General features: G+C 36.9%; 1 protein-coding gene across 1 annotated transcript in view; it reads right to left on the bottom strand.

Moving 5' to 3' along the window:
• The window catches only part of TBC1D5 (TBC1 domain family member 5), a 650,187-nt gene that overhangs the window by 619,462 nt on the left and 12,795 nt on the right, over nt 1-17,930 (bottom strand). The gene's annotated exons all lie outside the window — the stretch shown is intronic.

Genomic DNA, 17,930 nt, shown 5'->3' with positions numbered 1-17,930 from the left:
TGAAGGGGAAAGGTGGAGCATGAATCATGTAACCATGTCAAAAATGAATATTAATAAATGTAAAAAAAAATGATCATTAAGGGGATCAATATTTTTTAAGGAGTAGCAACTATCAACTCTTGAATGTAATTTCTGCAAACCACTTTTTTAGAGGGCAAAGATTAAGGAGTTATTAATACCCTCAAACCTTCACCTTTGCCATTATTTAAGAGCTTATTGGAAAACTTCATTTTTCTTATTTTTAATTTTTTTCAGAACCTTTTCAACACCGCATTAACTCTGTGAACTGATGATGGCAAAAGTAGCACACAGCCAAAAGGTTACAAAGTTAAATATATATTATATAATTTTAATGATTACTTTAGAGGCAGGTAGGTATAGAGTAATAGGTATGGCGTCAGGAAGATATCAGTTCAAATCCAGTCTTAGACACTTACTATGTTACCCTGGACAAGTCACTTAACCTTGTTTGCCCAAGTTTCCTCAGCTATCAAATGAGTTGAAGGAAATGGCAAACCACTCAGTACCTTTGGCAAGAAAACTCCAAATAGGGTCATGAAGAAGCAGACATGACTGGAGGGAAAAATAAATAAATAAAAGAGATAAATGAAGAAGACTGGTTACTTTAAGTAGTATGCCCATTAACCAAAAAAACAAAACAAAACACAGAAGTATTACTATATCAGGAATTTTTTTTTTTTTTACAGTTCATTTAGTTTGCCTTATTTATGCCAGGTCCACTTCAAACAGTCTCTTTGTTTCTTTCTTCCTTTCACTTAATATTTATTTGATGATGTTACTGAATTCATTCCAATATTACATAATTATTTTCCCATTTTTACATGAATTAATTATCTGTCTCTTCAACCTTCACCACCACCAACTGAAAAATAAAAACAAAGCCCTCAAAGTAAATAGGCAGAGTCTGGCAAAAATCTCCACATTGGCCATGTACAAAAAGTATCCATCTCATTCTGCATTTTAAGTCCATCACCTCTCTTGCAGGAAGTGAGTAATGTGCTTCATCATCAGTTCTATGGCATTGCAGTTTATCATTGCACTGATAGAGTTTAAAGACCTTTAAAATTGCTTGTCTTTACAATGTTGCAATTGTGTAACTCATTCTAACTTTATTCTATCTATCTACATCAGTAAATACAATTTTTCTAGGTTTCTCTGAAACCAATCCTTTCATCATTTATAGCTCACATAAATAATATATTTATTAACTTTGTTTTTGTGCTATATACATTTTTATATGCATTTACTGTCTTCCTCATTAGAATATATGTTGATAGGAGAATGGCTTATTCATTTTCTGATGCTTTTATCTTCAATGTCATAGTAAGAACTTAATAAATCTTTGTTGCTTAATTGTTTCAATCACTTCCTTAAAGTGACTCTTGCATTCTTACCTGGTAAACTAAGAACTGAACTCCCTGGAGAAAGGAGGGAGAATTATATGGTGGCACATATGACTACTATAGCTACCATAATTTTGATTGGTTGGAAAATTTTGATTGAATGGACTTAAAAAAACACAGTGAAGGAGCTAAAGGGAGAGTCAGGAACTGACAATGGAAAACAAGCCACATTCCAATTCCTGCCTCTGAGTCAGTGCCAAGGGAGAAAGGGTTGAGAGAAACTATAGTCAATGCCATGGTGATACCAGGGGATGCAGTGTCACAGAAGATAGATCTCTGTGAAGGTTAAGAGATAGAATGTAAGAGAAAGAAGAAGGAAAATTTGTTTATTAAGAAACAAGAATTCAGAAGATACAAGTGGGAAGGAAAGGGTAGGTGGCTTGGATGCTGTGTTGAAAGGGTAGTGGCTAAGGGCAGGGAAGAAGTTTTCTCCTAAAGAGGAATGGTTAATTATGACAGGTATAGGGAAAGGGTAAGAAGAAATGGGGAGAGAATAATAAATATTTATATTGCACTTATTATGTGTCAGGCATCATGCTAAGCACTTTACAAACATGATCTCATTTGATCCTTGAAACAATTCTGTAAGGTACGCACTGTTATTATCCCCATTTTACAGCTGAGGAAACTGAGGCAAACAGAGATTAAGTGACTTGCCCAGGGGTCACAGAGCTAGTAAGTACCTGAGACTGGATTTAAACCTGGATCTTCCTGACTCCACTCCCAGCATTCTATCCACTGTGCCACCTAGCTATTCCTGCAGAGAGATAAGAGAAGCCAGAGGTAACAGTGGTTGGCATCAGTTTCCAAGGAGTTCTGCAGAAAGACCTAGTTTGGCCCTAGTCCTGTTCCTTTACCTGGAAGGCTTATAAAGGGTAAAGAACTACACGGGCAGAGTGAGTGGTGGTCCCCTCAGCTGTCAGAGGCTGGGCTTCCCCCGTCAAGATTCTGCCCAAGGCTTGCTGTGTCCAAATTATCTCTCCTCTGCTCCTCCAGTGTGGCTAAAGAAAAGGCAGGTATGGCAGGAATCCAAAGTGCTTCACAACATAACTTTGAAGACCAGGGAGAGCAAGGGAAGAAGCACAATTCCTGTGGGGATGACTAAAATGTGAAAGTTGAGAGAAATGATTTGAGGCCTAGGGGATGAGGGTAAAGATGAATTCAGTTTTAGACATTTAAAAAATATTTCCAATGGATTCCCATCTATTTAAACTGTGAAGTTACATAAATAATTTCTAAATAAATTTTTTAAATTTAGTAATCTCAGGTTTAAACAACCACTAATGGTACTTATACAACAGGGTTATAAGCAGAAAGATTTCAGATGGAATCTAAGACTTGTGTCCACTCTACAAGTCATAATTCATACTCACTATTTAAGATGAACACACTACCATTTCTGTCCAAAGTAACCTCAGCACCATCATTTATTTGTTATTCGACCAAAGAAGTAACACCCCAAACTCTCAACTGACAGGAAACCAAAATTAGGTTGTCAACCCCAATCACAGGGATCCATCTATAATTTCTACAAACATAACAGTATCTTCAAACCATCATCTAAGATAAAAAATAAATTCAGGAGCTACCAAATCAACAAAACATTCAACAGTCATGTTGATAGGAGATACTTGCTTACCAGTAGCAACTTATAAAAAACAGAATGACCTCTATCTTAATATACTGATTCAGATTCATTTCCAAAGATAAGAACCTTGGGTCTCTTGCTTCTTCTGAAACCATTAACATTTTTTCCTACATTCAATTCCAAAAAGAAACAGTAAGCATAAGATTAGAGGGGTAAAGATTGCTAAAACTAAAGTATTCATCAACACACAAAGATAGATATCACATGTAAACACCATAGAAAACTCAGGCCAGCATGCCTTAAAAGATGAACCCAAAATTTACTTCAAACTCTCAGATGCAAGAAAAACTACTTTACAAAACATACAGAAACATTCATAAGTTGATTTTAGACACCAATGGTCAAAACCCCAGAGATGGGATATCTCCAGCTTGTCTATAATCAGTAACTAGCCTTTAATAAAAAATACCTACCATGTGTAAAATCTATATCAGGTCTAAATCAGATGCTTAGAGAGGGAAAGGGGGAGGATGGAAAAAGGGTAAGAATTTTGAACTCAAAACTTAAAAAAAATGAATGCCAAACACTTCCCAGCTATGTGACCCTGGGCAAGTCACTTGACCTCCATTGCCCACCCTTACCACTCTTCCACCTAGGAGCCAATACACAGAAGTTAAGGGTTAAAAAAAAAAAAAGAACATGTAATAGGGGGAAAAAAGAATATTTTTTAAAGTATCTGCCAGCTTCAAATCTTGTAGTTTCACTGAGTCCTGTCACTTTTCAAGAACTTTTGAAGTCTGACTTCTGGGTGAGTACACCACCATCCATTAGTGTACATTTCCATGACCAAGAACTCAGACATTCTTTTGAACATTGTTACCCAAACCCCTCCTCACAAATTCTTTCTTCTTCCTAAGTTTTTGACAGTGCTTTTTCTTGCTTCTCCTGGTCTGATCACTGTTTTAGGAATCATTAAATTCTGAATGCCACAATTCATTTTATACTTTCTGGATTAGGATTTTAATTCCTCTAAACATTGTTAATATACAGGAAATATCTACTTGGAATTCCGTACCTGCAAAGCCATTCTTCCTTTGGAGAAAGCAAATGAAGTGGCACTGCTTGTTAGAAAATATATCATTTATACACATTTATATATAGCTTTATTCATTTTTGAGGCTTTTTCTTCATGTTAAATAAAATCTTTGGGTATTTAAATTTATTGGCTACTCCTCTCCCCACAGAATGTCAGTAAGCATTCATATGTAGAATACCAAAGGAAAAAACTCAAGTCATCATGATCAAAGGACCTTTCTTTGATCCTCAGGAAGGAGAACAGCTCACAGCTACCTGTCTGGCAATGGCCAAGCAACTTAAAAGGCAGAATTCCCTGGGAAGACACATACTCATATTATCTACTACTTGTATATCATTGTATTTTTTTAGTAATTTTTCTTTTGTTTTTCCTTTCACCTCTAAAATCAGCTGAGGTCTTCCCCTGTTTCTCCAATTATAACTTCAGAGATAAGTGTACACATAAGCCCAAAGAACTACAGCATCACAATTCAAAAATAAGATACTATTCCCTTTGTTAGCCAAATTCAAGAAGCCCAGGAAACATTTCAACCCCTTATTCTTTTCCACTTCAATCAACTACTATGTTCAAAGATTCCAAAGCATAAATATGAAAGTACTTGTAATAAATATCACCAATTTAATCTGGGAACCTGTGAAAAGGAGGAAACATCCCTAACATACCTAAGAGATGAGGCTTTTCCTATACAAAAATGAAAGTCATCTTGGGAACTGCTATGTGGACATAAATTTGGAGGCCTGACAGAAGATTGCTTAAATCTTTTTTTTTTTTCAATATTTAAGTGTTGCTCTTGGGTTTTCTCTTTTTCCTTTCCCTAGGACAATGGATTACAACATAATCAAGTCTTTGCTACCCAATGTAGGAACTAAAATAGGTAATATCAATTGATCCTGTCCCCATTTTCGTTTTAAATTCCCAGAACTTGTATTAAGAGCCTTCACTCAAATTAATGCCGTGGGAAACCTTAGTTTACCACTCCTATGTTCCAGTGGCCTGTCCCCCCCAAAGAATGTTAAGATCCCTGGAGGACAGGGACTGGTTTATTTTTAATTTTTGTATTCCTGAGAGCCTAGCACAATACTTGGCAAATAGCCCTTTCATAAGTGCATGTTGAAGTAATGAAATTGGGGGGAAGAGGAGGGTTATATCAGAAAGTTCTAAAGAAAATTTGGTCTCTAATTAAAGTTTATTTTGCTGGCTGAGAGAGCCAAAAGCAAGTTCAGGTGTCCACTTTTGTTCTGGCCTCTTTAAACCTAGCTATTTTATAATACTCTCCACAACGCTCCCAGTTTTTCAAAATTATCTCTAGATTTCCTTAATATCCAACCAAACCTTATCTTAAATGCTCTTCATTTCTCAAATATTTCTGAAACATTCTTCTTCCTAGTTCTGAAGTTACATAATTAATTGAATGATAAAGAATTGAAAGATGTAGTTTTTTTCCTTCTGTATATGTTTTGGCGTGGATTGAGAGCAAGGCCTAGAGACTGGAGGTCCTAGGTTCAAGTCTGGCCTCGGACACTTCCAGCTGTGTGACCTTGGGCAAGTCACTTGACCCCTACTGCCCACCCTTACCACTCCTGGGCCAAGGAAGGTCCCTAGCCCGGATGAAAAAGGGAGGAGGGTTGGGTGTGGGGCTAGCAACCCCACCCTGTAAAAACTACATCTGCTAAAGAAACTGCAACCTAAAGTAGGGGCATCTGGGCTAGCTTAGTGGATTGAGAGCCAGGCCTAGAGACAAAAGGTCCTAGGTTCAAGTCCGGGCTCAGACACTTCCCAGCTGGGTGACCCTGAGCGACTGTGTGTCCCATTGCCTACTGGTTGTGGCCCTATGCTCCTAGAATGGAGTCTCAGGATAAAAAAAAATAATAAAAAAATAAAAATAATGTTTTGGCAAAGTCATAAACACCTTCAAATTTGTCCTTTCATTAATCTTTCAAAATGGGCACTACAGTTAATCTGTACTAAATTCACTTGCTAAACTAAGATATAGGTAAAATCCATATATGAAAATAACATTAATTCAACAAACACTTATTAATCTGGACAAGATAATATGATCACGGAAGAAGTGATCACAATCTGTTGTCATTCCACCTCTCCTTCTATCTTACAATCCCAAATTTCAGTTCTTCATCCACACACTGACCCCCAATAATTCAACTTTCCCCTCAGTTTTTTCCAAGGCTCTCACCCCATGCACTAGCTACATTCTGTTCTTTTCCCTACCCAAACCCCTTATTGAACCAGTCCTCACACTGTCCTCTTCTCTTAAGTCTCTATACACCATATCATATCAGCAATCTCATTCTGCCAAGGCTCAACCTTAGATCATTCCCATTATTTACTGTTTTCAACTGCCATATGTATGCTGCTGAATGAAGCTAGGAAAAAAAACACCATGAAATTCTACTGATTTGGTCAGCCTCAACTTTATGTTTATCTCAACTGGACCCTCACCTAGGCAAGACAATCCTTTTATATCTCTCTCATTAACCACTATTTCATCTTCCAAATCTTTTCATCCTTCCTCAAGCCTCCCAATGTTCCCCTTCCCCTCTCATTTGAGAAACTTGTCTCATTTCACTGAAAAAAATGAAGGCCATTTGCTGCTTCCTCTTCTATCCTCATATCACACAAATGCCTTCTGCCACTATCTCCTCATTCACCCATCTCACAAAATGATGTGGTCTTTCTCCTTGCCAAGGCAAATGCCTCTCTAGCTACAAGTGATTCTATTTCATCCCATCATCTCTAGCAGATAGACCCCTTGAATCTTTCACTGTCTACTTGTTTCAGTACTATAAGCACCCATATCGCCCTCAAGTTCTTCCCTTGATTTCTTCAAATTTCTCCTACCTTTTTTGCAGCCATATTCCTTGAAAGGTCATCTCCACTTATGTCCCTACCTCCTTTCCCTTGCTATTCTCTCCTCTCTAGATTTTTATGGCACTGTTTTCTTATGATTTAACCATTCTTTTTCCTCCTCCTTTGTTGAATCCTCTTCCAGTTCAACCCCCAAGAGACTATCCTGGGCCCTCTTCTCTCTAGATCTCACCAATTTTCATGAATTTTAAATATCATGTCCATAGTAATGATTCTTAATTCTACTGACTCAGCACTAACTTTTTTGCTGACCTCCAATCTCACCATCTTCAAATGTCTAGCAAACATCTGCTGTAAAAATTAAAATGAATATATAAAGATAACTTCAAAAATGTTATGGTTTTTGTAAGATTTATTAGTAGTCTCTATAAATTAAAGCCACGTGCCAGACTAGCTTAGGCCGTTCTGCCACCGTGCTGGATCAGAAGCAAAGAGGAAGAAGAACACCAGTCCCTCAGTTTTATCCTCCTGTCTATATCAGTGCGTAACAACAGGAAGCCAGTGGGCTAGTGGGAAATGTAGTTCAAGGTGGAATGACCTCCAAGAATTGACGCAGAGTGAAAAGAGCAGAACCAGAAGGTAATGGACTTCTATACTAGGAGCAATGCAAGGACCCAGGACAATTCTAAGGGCTTTAAGGAAAAGAACGCTACCCATATTCAGAGGAAGAACTACGGGAGTGGAAACAGAAGAAAAACAACCCCTTGAACACATGGGTTGATGCGGACATGATTTGGGATGTAGACTCTAAACAACCCCAGTGCAACTATCAGTAATATGGAAATAGGTCTTGATGGATGACACATGAAGAAACCAGTGGAAATGTGTGTTGGCTATGGGGGGGAAGGGTGAGGGAGGGGGTAAGAACATGAATTATGTAACCATGGAAAAAATTTTTTAAAAATTAAATTAAAAAAAAAAAAGAAAGAAATGTAGTTCAAGGGCCCCAAAATTTCCAATAATGCATTCCCCCCTGAGATCTGAGGAAAACTGGTCTCTCCAATGGATCTAATAAACATAACCAACTTTTAAATTATAGTAATTTGGGGATAAAAAAGAAAAGAGGATAAAACCAATGATCTTATGATTGCTAGGCACACTGACAAAAAGCCAATTGGGGGCAGTCCCCTTTGGGATAAGAGTTTACATTCAAAACAAATGCATTCAAACCCCACAGTTCAATCAACTGCACCCAAAGTTCATTCTGGATATTCTTAATGCAGTGTAGGTTTCTGCAGGCATCTTCATGGTGCCTTCTCCAAACAGTTCACTTTCTGGATTTGGGTAGGTAGCAAATTTCTTATCCTGAAATCACTCTCAAAAGAATTTAAACTTTACATTATAGGATAATACATACCCCACTGAGAAGAATAATAAACCCAAAATTTCCAATAACACACTGTCTAGTAAATAGATACCTCACAGACATTTATCTTAAACCAAATGTAACAAGGGCAGCTAGGCGGCTTGGTGGATAGAGAGTCAGGTCTAGAGATGGGAGGTCCTAGGTTCAAATTTGGCCTCAGACACTTCCTAGCTGTGTGACCCTGGGAAAGTCACTTAACCTCCATTGCCTGGCCCTTACCTTACTTCTGTCTTGTATCCAATGCACAATAAAGATAGAATGTAAGGGATTAAAAAATAATTTAAAAAATAATAAACTGAATATATTTAAAACTTTCCCCCAAAACTCTACCTTCTTCCTAATTTCTTTTTTCTTGAATGTAATGAAACTTCAGAGTCATCTTCACTTTCTATCACCCCCTCCAAGTCCAACCTGTTGTCAAGAGGTGTCCAATTTTACCTTTCTGACATCTCTAGATGTCTCATTCTCTCCTCTGACTCTGGTACCATACTCTTATGTAAGATCTCATTACCTCACTATTGGAACAGTTTGATGGCTTGGGCTCCTGGCCACAAGTGAATTCCTAGTCCATCCAGTCTATCCTCCACTCAGCTATCAAAGATAAAACATAGGTCTGATCATGTCATACCTCCAATTCAATAAATTCCTGTAGCTCTTTATTACCTCAAGGATCAAATAGAAAATCTTCTGTTTGTTATTCAAAGTCCTTCATAACCTGCTTTGATCCACCTTTCCAATCTTTCTACACTTTACATTGCTCTCCTCCTCTATAGTCTGATCCAATGACACTGACTCCCTTACTGTCCCTCCATCCCCCAAATCAAGGTTTTCATTGCTTTGACCTATTTCTTTGCATAAAAGCTAACAAGATCAACATGAAAGCCTCATTAACCAACCATTAGTAAGCCATGCACTCTTTTTTTGAGGGGGCAAGATGTGGGAAAGACAGGGACACAAGATTTCACCAATTTAGGGAATATCCAATGTGAAAGCTCTCTCTATTAACACAAATCAGCAACTCACTACCTAAGTAGTTTAAAGAATGGCTGAGGGTGAGGTGGAGGGGTGGAGAACCAAATAAGTTAAATGATTTACTCCTTTTCACACCGCTGGTAATAGAAAATGTAGGCCTTGAGCTCAAGTCTTGAACCCTATGAACTCCAAGGCCACCCTCTATCCACAAAGTTGTGTCAGTCTGTCTGTCTCTCTCCCCTACATTTCTAGGTAAGAATAGTAGATAGGTACCATTGATGCAACAGAAAAAGCTATTTATATTGGGGCAGTGCTTAAATTCCTTGTGAATACTCTTTTAAAAGCATATAATATCCTCTTTCAGACCTAGATAAACCAAAAAATAATAAGAGGTAAGAGAGGTGAATGAAGTCCTAGAAAAATTAGATTTAATTGATATGTGGAGAAAAATAAATAGGGACAAAAAGGAATACACCTTCTTTTCAGCTGCACATGGTACATTCACAAAGATTGACCATGTTATAGGGCATAGAATCATTGCAAACAAATGCAAAAGAGGAGAAATAATAAATGTAGCCTTCTCAAATCATAATGCAATAAAAATAATAATTAGTAAGGGCACCTAGACAGGCAAATCAAAAACTAATTGGAAATTAAATAATATGATTCTCCAAAACCAATTAGTCAAAGAAGAAATCATAGAAACAATCAACAATTTCATTAAAGAGAATGACAATGATGAGACATCCTACCAAACTCTGTGGGATGCAGCCAAGGCAGTACTCAGGGGGAAATTTATATCTGTGAGTGCATATATTAACAAATTAAGGAGGGCAGAGATTAATGAATTGGGCATACAACTCAAAAAACTAGAAAGCGAGCAAATTAAAAATCCCCAGATGAAAACTAAATTAGAAATACTAAAAATTAAGGGAGAAATTAATAAAATTGAAAGTAAAAGAACTATTGAATTAATAAATAAGACTAGAAGCTGGTATTTTGAAAAAACTGATAAAATAGACAAAGTACTGGTCAATCTAATAAAAAAAAGGAAAGAAGAAAACCAAATTAACAGTATCAAAGATGAAAAGACCTCACCTCTAATGAAGGGGAAATTAAGGCAATCATTAAAAACTATTTCGACCAATTATATGGCAATAAATATAACAATTTAGGAGATATGGATGAATATTTACAAAAATATAAATTGCCTAGATTAACAGCAAAAGAAATAGAATACCTAAATAATCCCATATCAGAAAAAGAAATTGAACAAGCCATCAAAGAACTCCCTAAGAAAAAAATCACCAGGGCCTGATGAACTCACAAGTGAATTCTATCAGACATTCAAAGAGCAACTAATCCCAATACTATACAAACTATTTGATATGATAAGCAAAGAAGGAGTCCTACCAAATTCCTTTTATGACACAAATATGGTACTAATTCCAAAGCCAGGTAGACCAAAAACAGAGAAAGAAAACTATAGACCAATCTCCCTAATGAACATAGATGCAAAAATCTTAAATAAAATACTAGCAAAGAGATTCCAGCAAGTAATTAAGAAGATTATCCACCATGATCAGGTGGGATTTATACCAGGAATGCAAGGATGGTTCAACATTAGGAAAACCATCCACATAATTGACCATATCAACAGTCTAACAAACAAAAATCACATGATTATCTCAACAGATGCTGAAAAAGCCTTCGACAAAATACAGCATCCATTCCTATTGAAAACACTGGAAAGTATAGGAATAGAAGGACCTTTCCTAAAAATAATAAACAGTATATACCTAAAACCATCAACAAGAATCATATGCAATGGGGATAAATTAGAAGCCTTCCCAATAAGATCAGGAGTAAAACAAGGATGCCCATTATCACCTCTATTATTCAACATAGTACTAGAAACACTAGCAGTAGCAATTAGAGAAGAAAAAGAAATTGAAGGTATCAAAATAGGCAATAAGGAGACTAAGCTATCACTCTTTGCAGATGATATGATGGTCTACTTAAAAAATCCTAGAGAATCAACTAAGAAGCTTGTAGAAATAATCAACAACTTTAGCAAAGTTGCAGGATACAAAATAAATGCACATAAATCATCAGCATTTCTATACATTTCCAACACATTAGAGCAGCAAGAGGTAGAAAGAGAAACACCATTTAAAATCACCCTAGACAATATAAAATACTTGGGAATCTATCTACCAAAACAAACACAGCAATTATACGAAAACAACTACAAAACACTTTCCAAACAAATAAAACTGGATCTAAACAATTGGAAAGCCATTGATTGCTCATGGGTAGGACGAGCTAACATAATAAAAATGACAATTCTACCCAAATTAATTTACCTATTTAGCGCCATACCTATCAAACTACCAAAAAACTTCTTTACTGAATTAGAAAAAACTATAACAAATTTCATTTGGAATAACAAAAGATCAAGAATATCAAGGGAAATAATGAAAAAAAATGTGAAGGAAGGGGGCCTAGCAGTACCAGATATTAAACTATACTATAAAGCAGCAGTCATCAAAACAATATGGTACTGGCTAAGAGACAGAGGGGAGGATCAGTGGAATAGACTTGGGGTAAATGACATCAGCAAGACAGTGTATGATAAACCCAAAGAGCCCAACTTTTGGGACATGAATCCACTATTTGACAAAAACTGCTGGGAAATTTGGAAAACAATATGGGAGAGATTAGGTTTAGATCAACATCTCACACCCTACACCAAGATAAATTCAGAATGGGTGAATGACTTGAATATAAAGAGGGAAACTATAAATAAGTTAAGTGAACACAGAATTGTATACTTGTCAGATCTCTGGGAAAGGAAAGATTTTAAAACCAAGCAAGAGTTAGAGAAAATTACAAAATGTAAATTAAATGGTTTTGATTATATTAAACTAAAAAGCTTTTGTACAAACAAAAACAATGTAGTCAAAATCAGAAGGGAAACAACAAATTGGGAAAAAATCTTTATAACAAAAAACTCTGACAGGGGTCTAATTACCAAATATACAAGGAGTTAAATCAATTGTATAAAAAATCAAGCCATCCCCCAATTGATAAATGGGCAAGAGACATGAATAGGCAATTTTCAGGTAAAGAAATCAAAAGTATCAATAAGCACATGAGAAAGTGTTCTAAATCCCTAATAATTAGAGAAATGCAAATCAAAACAACTCTGAGTTATCACCTCACACCTAGCAGATTGGCTAAAATGAAAGAAGGGGAGAGTAATGAATGCTGGAGGGGATGTGGCAAAATTGGGACATTAATGCATTGCTGGTGGAGTTGTGAACTGATCCAACCATTCTGGCTGGCAATTTGGAACTATGCTCAAAGGGCTATAAAAAAATGCCTACCCTTTGATCCAGCCATACCATTGTTGGGTTTGTACCCCAAAGAGATCATAGACAAATAGACTTGTACAAAAATATTTGTAGCTGCGCTTTTTGTAGTGGCAAAAAACTAGAAAATGAGGGTATGTCCTTCAATTGGTGAATGGCTGAACAAATTGTGGTATATGCTGGTGATGGAATACTATTGCGTTCAAAGGAATAATAAACTGGAGGAATTCCAGGTGAACTGGAAAGACCTCCAGGAACTGATGCAGAGCTAAAGGAGCAGAGCCAGAAAAATATTGTACACAAAGACTGATATACTATGGTAAAATCGAATGTAATGGACTTCTGTACCAGCAGCACTGCAATGACACAGGACAGTTCTGAGGGATTTATGGTAAAGACGCTACCCACATTCAGAGGAAGGACTGCAGGAGAGGAAACATATAAGAAAAACAACCGCTTGAATGCATGGGTTAAGGCGGACATGGTTGAGGATGTGGACTCTAAACTACCACACCAATGAAACTATCAACAATTTGGAAATAGGTCTTGATCAAGGACACATGTTAAAACCAGTGGAAATAGGCGTCGGCCATGGGTGGGGGTTTTCTGGGGGGAGGGGGTGAAGGGGAAAGTAGGAGCATGAATCATGTAACCATGTTAAAAATGAATATTAATAAATATCTAAAAAAAAAACAAAAAAACCATATAATAACATGTACAAGTTACAACTTTTATTTCTGAGTTGAAATTGTATCTTTTTCAGTAATTCCATAACAATTGGAATAGATAGATGTGTCCTTATATGCCCATATAACAAACAGCATTGGTTACTAGCAACAACTAATCATAATAATCATCAAGCATAATTTTGATTATTACCAAAAAAAAGTATAGCAAATTGTGGCTATTTAGCATAATAGCTTATAGCCTTTCAATACTGAAGACAGCCTATGACAGAAATGTATTATTATTTTGGACTCAGATATATGAGCATCCTATAACATGTAGTAAAAGTTAAAATAAGCCATTGAAAAACTAACATCTTATTTTATACTAATGTACTTCTCACTGGGATATATATATTCTTTACTCAGCTGCAATGTTTGCATGAATTAAGTCAATCACTTGTGATAAAAATGTCACTTTTTTGAAACTTATTTAGTAGAGGGGAAAATTGGAAGGATTATGGGATTTGGAGTCACTGCAGGCCAAGACATCTGTTACAGAGAAAAAAATGTTAAAGACCTCCTGTCAGTGCCTTATCATTCAAATTCATAAAACTCAGTCTTTTTCAAGGCAAATTCAAATATACTATTCAATTTCAAGATGGATGTACCTTTCCCTAGTCACTTCATTTCATAAAGTATTTAAAAAAAGAAATATAAAATATATAATTTGAATTGGCAAAAATCATATTAGAAGAAATAAGGATACAAGTTGTAAATAACTGAATATTATGACCCACTTAATACAGATTTTTTCTCCCAAGTCTCTTCCATTCAATGATTCTATGAAATTCTTGTGTAACAGAAACCATCAGAAAAAACAGGTTAAGTAGGTTTTGGCTCATTATCCAGAAAAATATTTCTGGAAATGTGAATTTTACTTATGGAGAAAAAAAGCTCTACATTTCTCATAACAAACCTGGTTCCCAGTTCCCATCCTCAGTTTATAAGGTAATATAACATTAGGTCCAGGTTTTGTACAGCAAAACAAAAGCAAAGTTAGGAAAATATGTTAAGCTGAAGGATGCAAGGAAAAGAGGAACTCTAGCACTGATTATATCCTTTCTCCTGACTTATTTTTCCATAAAAATAAATTCAATTTTATTAATACACATAGGCCTAAAATAAAATTTACATATCACAACTCCAAGTTCTAAGGGGGAAAAAATAGGTTTGCTCTACTTTGTATCCTCTCAAGAGTCTCATATTCAGACAAATTCAGTATCTGTTAAATGGCCAATGTGTAGAAGGCAAAAAATGGAATATCTCTATTGAGTCATTTATACAAAGTAATCTCATTGTCAAACATACCAAATTATTCTAACAGAAAACATTTCTAAAGAAGCTCTCTCTATCAAAAAATTGGTTTTCTAAATCTTTGCTACCAGAAGTAAAATATTTAGAGTAAAGAACACAGTTAGGACATAAGTGCATGTAGAAGAAGGAAGATGGGAGTGTGGCTTTGAAATTATAATATAAAGATTTTAATCCTTTTACAGATCTGTGTTCTTATCAATAGTGGTTCCCTCCATACTTACATGAACTGATGCAAAGTAAAGTAATCAGAACCAGAAAAATACTGTACAAAATGACAGCAAAATTTTTTTGAAGAACAACTATGAGTGAACTAGTTATTCTCAGCAGTGCAGTGATCCAAGACAATTCCAGAGACTCATGATGAAAAATGCCATCTGCCCTGAGAGAAAGAACTGATGGAGTCTCAGTGCAGACTGAAACATATTATATTTCACTTGCTTCCTACTTCTTTTTTTGTTTGAGATCTCTTCCATGAAATAGAAAATGTTTTACATGCTTGCACATGCAAAATCTATATCAGATTGCTTAATATCTCAGGAAAGGGGAAAGCTAGGAAGGAGGGAGAGAACTTTTAACACAAAACTTTTTAAAAATGTTAAAAAAAAGGGGGCAGCTGGGTAGCTCAGTGGAGTGAGAGTCAGGCCTAGAGACAGGAGGTCCTAGGTTAAAACCCGGCCTCAGCCACTTCCCAGCTGTGTGACCCTGGGCAAGTCACTTGACCCCCATTGCCCACCCTTACCAATCTTCCACCTATGAGACAATACACTGAAGTACAAGGGTTTAAAAAAAAATGTTAAAAAATTGTTTATATATGTAATTAGATAAAAAATAAAGTATTGTGAAAACAAACAAATATATGCTGAGTTCCAATATAGTTCCAGAACTTTCCAGTAGTACATAAAAACTACCTGGGACAGTCCTTCTCATTCTGTACAATTTCTGCTTATGTCTGCTGACACTTTATCCAACCACAAAACATGTAGCCAATAAGTTAGAGGCTCTGGGTCTTTTCACATTTCATAGTCCCCTGCACCACACTCAAAACTGTCCATCTGTTACTATCTCTTGCTCTTGCTAAGTGAGCAGCCCACCTCCTTTTCTAATCACCTATTTTCTGGGAGAGTATCTTTTATACCTTCTTCACATACAAGTCACATTTGGAAACATGCTGTAGCCTAATTATGCCTAATAAAGCATTTCACCTTTTCCCCTTGGCTCCTTCCCCATTCTTTTTAACATAGACTAGGTTTTCCCTGATTCACATCACTGGTGAAATCTTGGTGTTCCAAAGATAAGTTGTGTTAAGGACCAGTTTCAAGAGCAGTGAAAAAAACACTATACAACTTCCCAATGGTAATTCAGATAGTCTTCTTTCTCTTTTTCACTTCAGGGACCACCAATTATTACTCAAATCTCTCCACAAAGTCTATCTAAGGTCTACTTCATGAAACATCCTATCCAGCAGTATGTTAGATAGTGTAGGCCAGTGATGGCAAACCTTTTAGAGATGGAGTGCCAGGGCCTGGCAGCCAACCACACACCCCGGACCGTGTGCTGTGCCACCCCCCAACCATGTGCTGGGCACACCCACCCTCCCCTTACTCCACAAAAGAGAGGTAGAAAGCACTCCCATTGGGCTGCTGGGTGGGTAAGGAATGTCCTAAGCAAGTGTAGAGAGAGGGAGGGGAGTGGCCCAAGCATTCTGCTCCCCTTTCATTCTGCCACCTATGAGTCAACCCCTGTGCACTCCCATTGGGCTGCTGGGCAGAGAGGTGAGTAATATGAAAAAATGTCATGGGGAGGGTAAGAGGGGGAAGGGAGCAGCTCTGCTGGAGACCCTTTTCCTTTCTAGTAATGAATGGGAGGTCCCACCCACAGGAGAGGGCAACCATGTGCACCTCCGAGAGTGCTCTGTGTGCCATCTTTGGCACCTGTGCCAGAGGCTTACCATCATTGGTCTAGGCAGCTAGGTAGTATAAGTGTTAAAATAAGAGACAGATTCAGAATCATTTTAAACCTGAAGGAGGATATTTGTTGGTAGGAGTCTAAGCTAATCAATTACCCTCTTGGTCTCAGTTTTCTCTTCTATAAAATAGGCATAATAATGGCACCTACCCCACAAGTTTGGGGTGAGGATCAAATGTAAAATACTTTGCAAAGGAACCTCAATGCTCTTTTGTATTAGCTATTATTATTCAACATTCTTCACCACAAACCCATTTGGATTAGACCAATCTCTTTGAAGTATCAAGGAAGCCAATCTAGGCTTCTAGGACTTGCTCCAAAAAAGATAGTATCTTGGCAGACACAACAGAAAGGCTTCACCTATATTAGAATGCTTCTACTTAAAAGACATCTTTTGTGACAGAGGCAATTACCTCTAGTGAATATGCATTTCCCTATTTATGCCTCACTTAATCTTAATAGAGGATCACTGAAGTTATCACATGGGCTGCTTCAAAGAACCTAGCATATTCTTAAAGCAGCATTTTTCTCTAAGTCAAATGCTTTTTTAAACTGACACAATCACAATAGGATAATGTATTTTCTACACCTTTCAGTCAACTCAATGTGCAAAGCACCCCTCAAGGAAAAGGAAGACAAGAAACTTACAGTCTTCTGCTCTCCAAGAACTTACACTCTACGGGAGAAATATACCAAGTATGTAGATAAGTAAATATAAAATAACTAAAAGAGAAAGAGAAAGAAAGAAGTATCAAATAGAACTGGGCCCTGAAGGAAGGCAAGGATTTTGAGAAGTGGAAATGAGGAATGGGGGCAGCTTGTACAAATCCATGGAGGAAAAGAGAATGTCAAAGTAAGCGAATAATTAGCAATACATTCTGCCTGGAATACTGACTGCAGGAAAAGATGTATAGGAGCTGAGAGAGCATAATCTCAGGAAGCAGAGAGCTAAGGAGAGAGAGAAAGAAGAAGATGGCTGGAGGGGAATGATAGCATCACACACGAGGCTTCTAAGAATAAGGAAACCCATTATATATCGGCAATGTGGAAGGAGTCAACTGGGAAAACTTGAAGGGGGGGAGTGGGGAGGAAAGAGGGGAAACAAAAAATAGATCTCCAGGACAGGCTATCAGAGGAGACTAGAGGGAATGAGATTAAGGCCACAACATATGGCAAAGGGAATGACTACATCTTCCTCATAGACTAGAGCAAAGAAT

This window comes from Gracilinanus agilis, chromosome 5 (genome assembly GCF_016433145.1).
Source record: "Gracilinanus agilis isolate LMUSP501 chromosome 5, AgileGrace, whole genome shotgun sequence".
NCBI classification, from domain to species: Eukaryota; Metazoa; Chordata; class Mammalia; order Didelphimorphia; family Didelphidae; genus Gracilinanus; species Gracilinanus agilis.
This window is presented reverse-complemented; position numbering and strand designations above follow the sequence as displayed.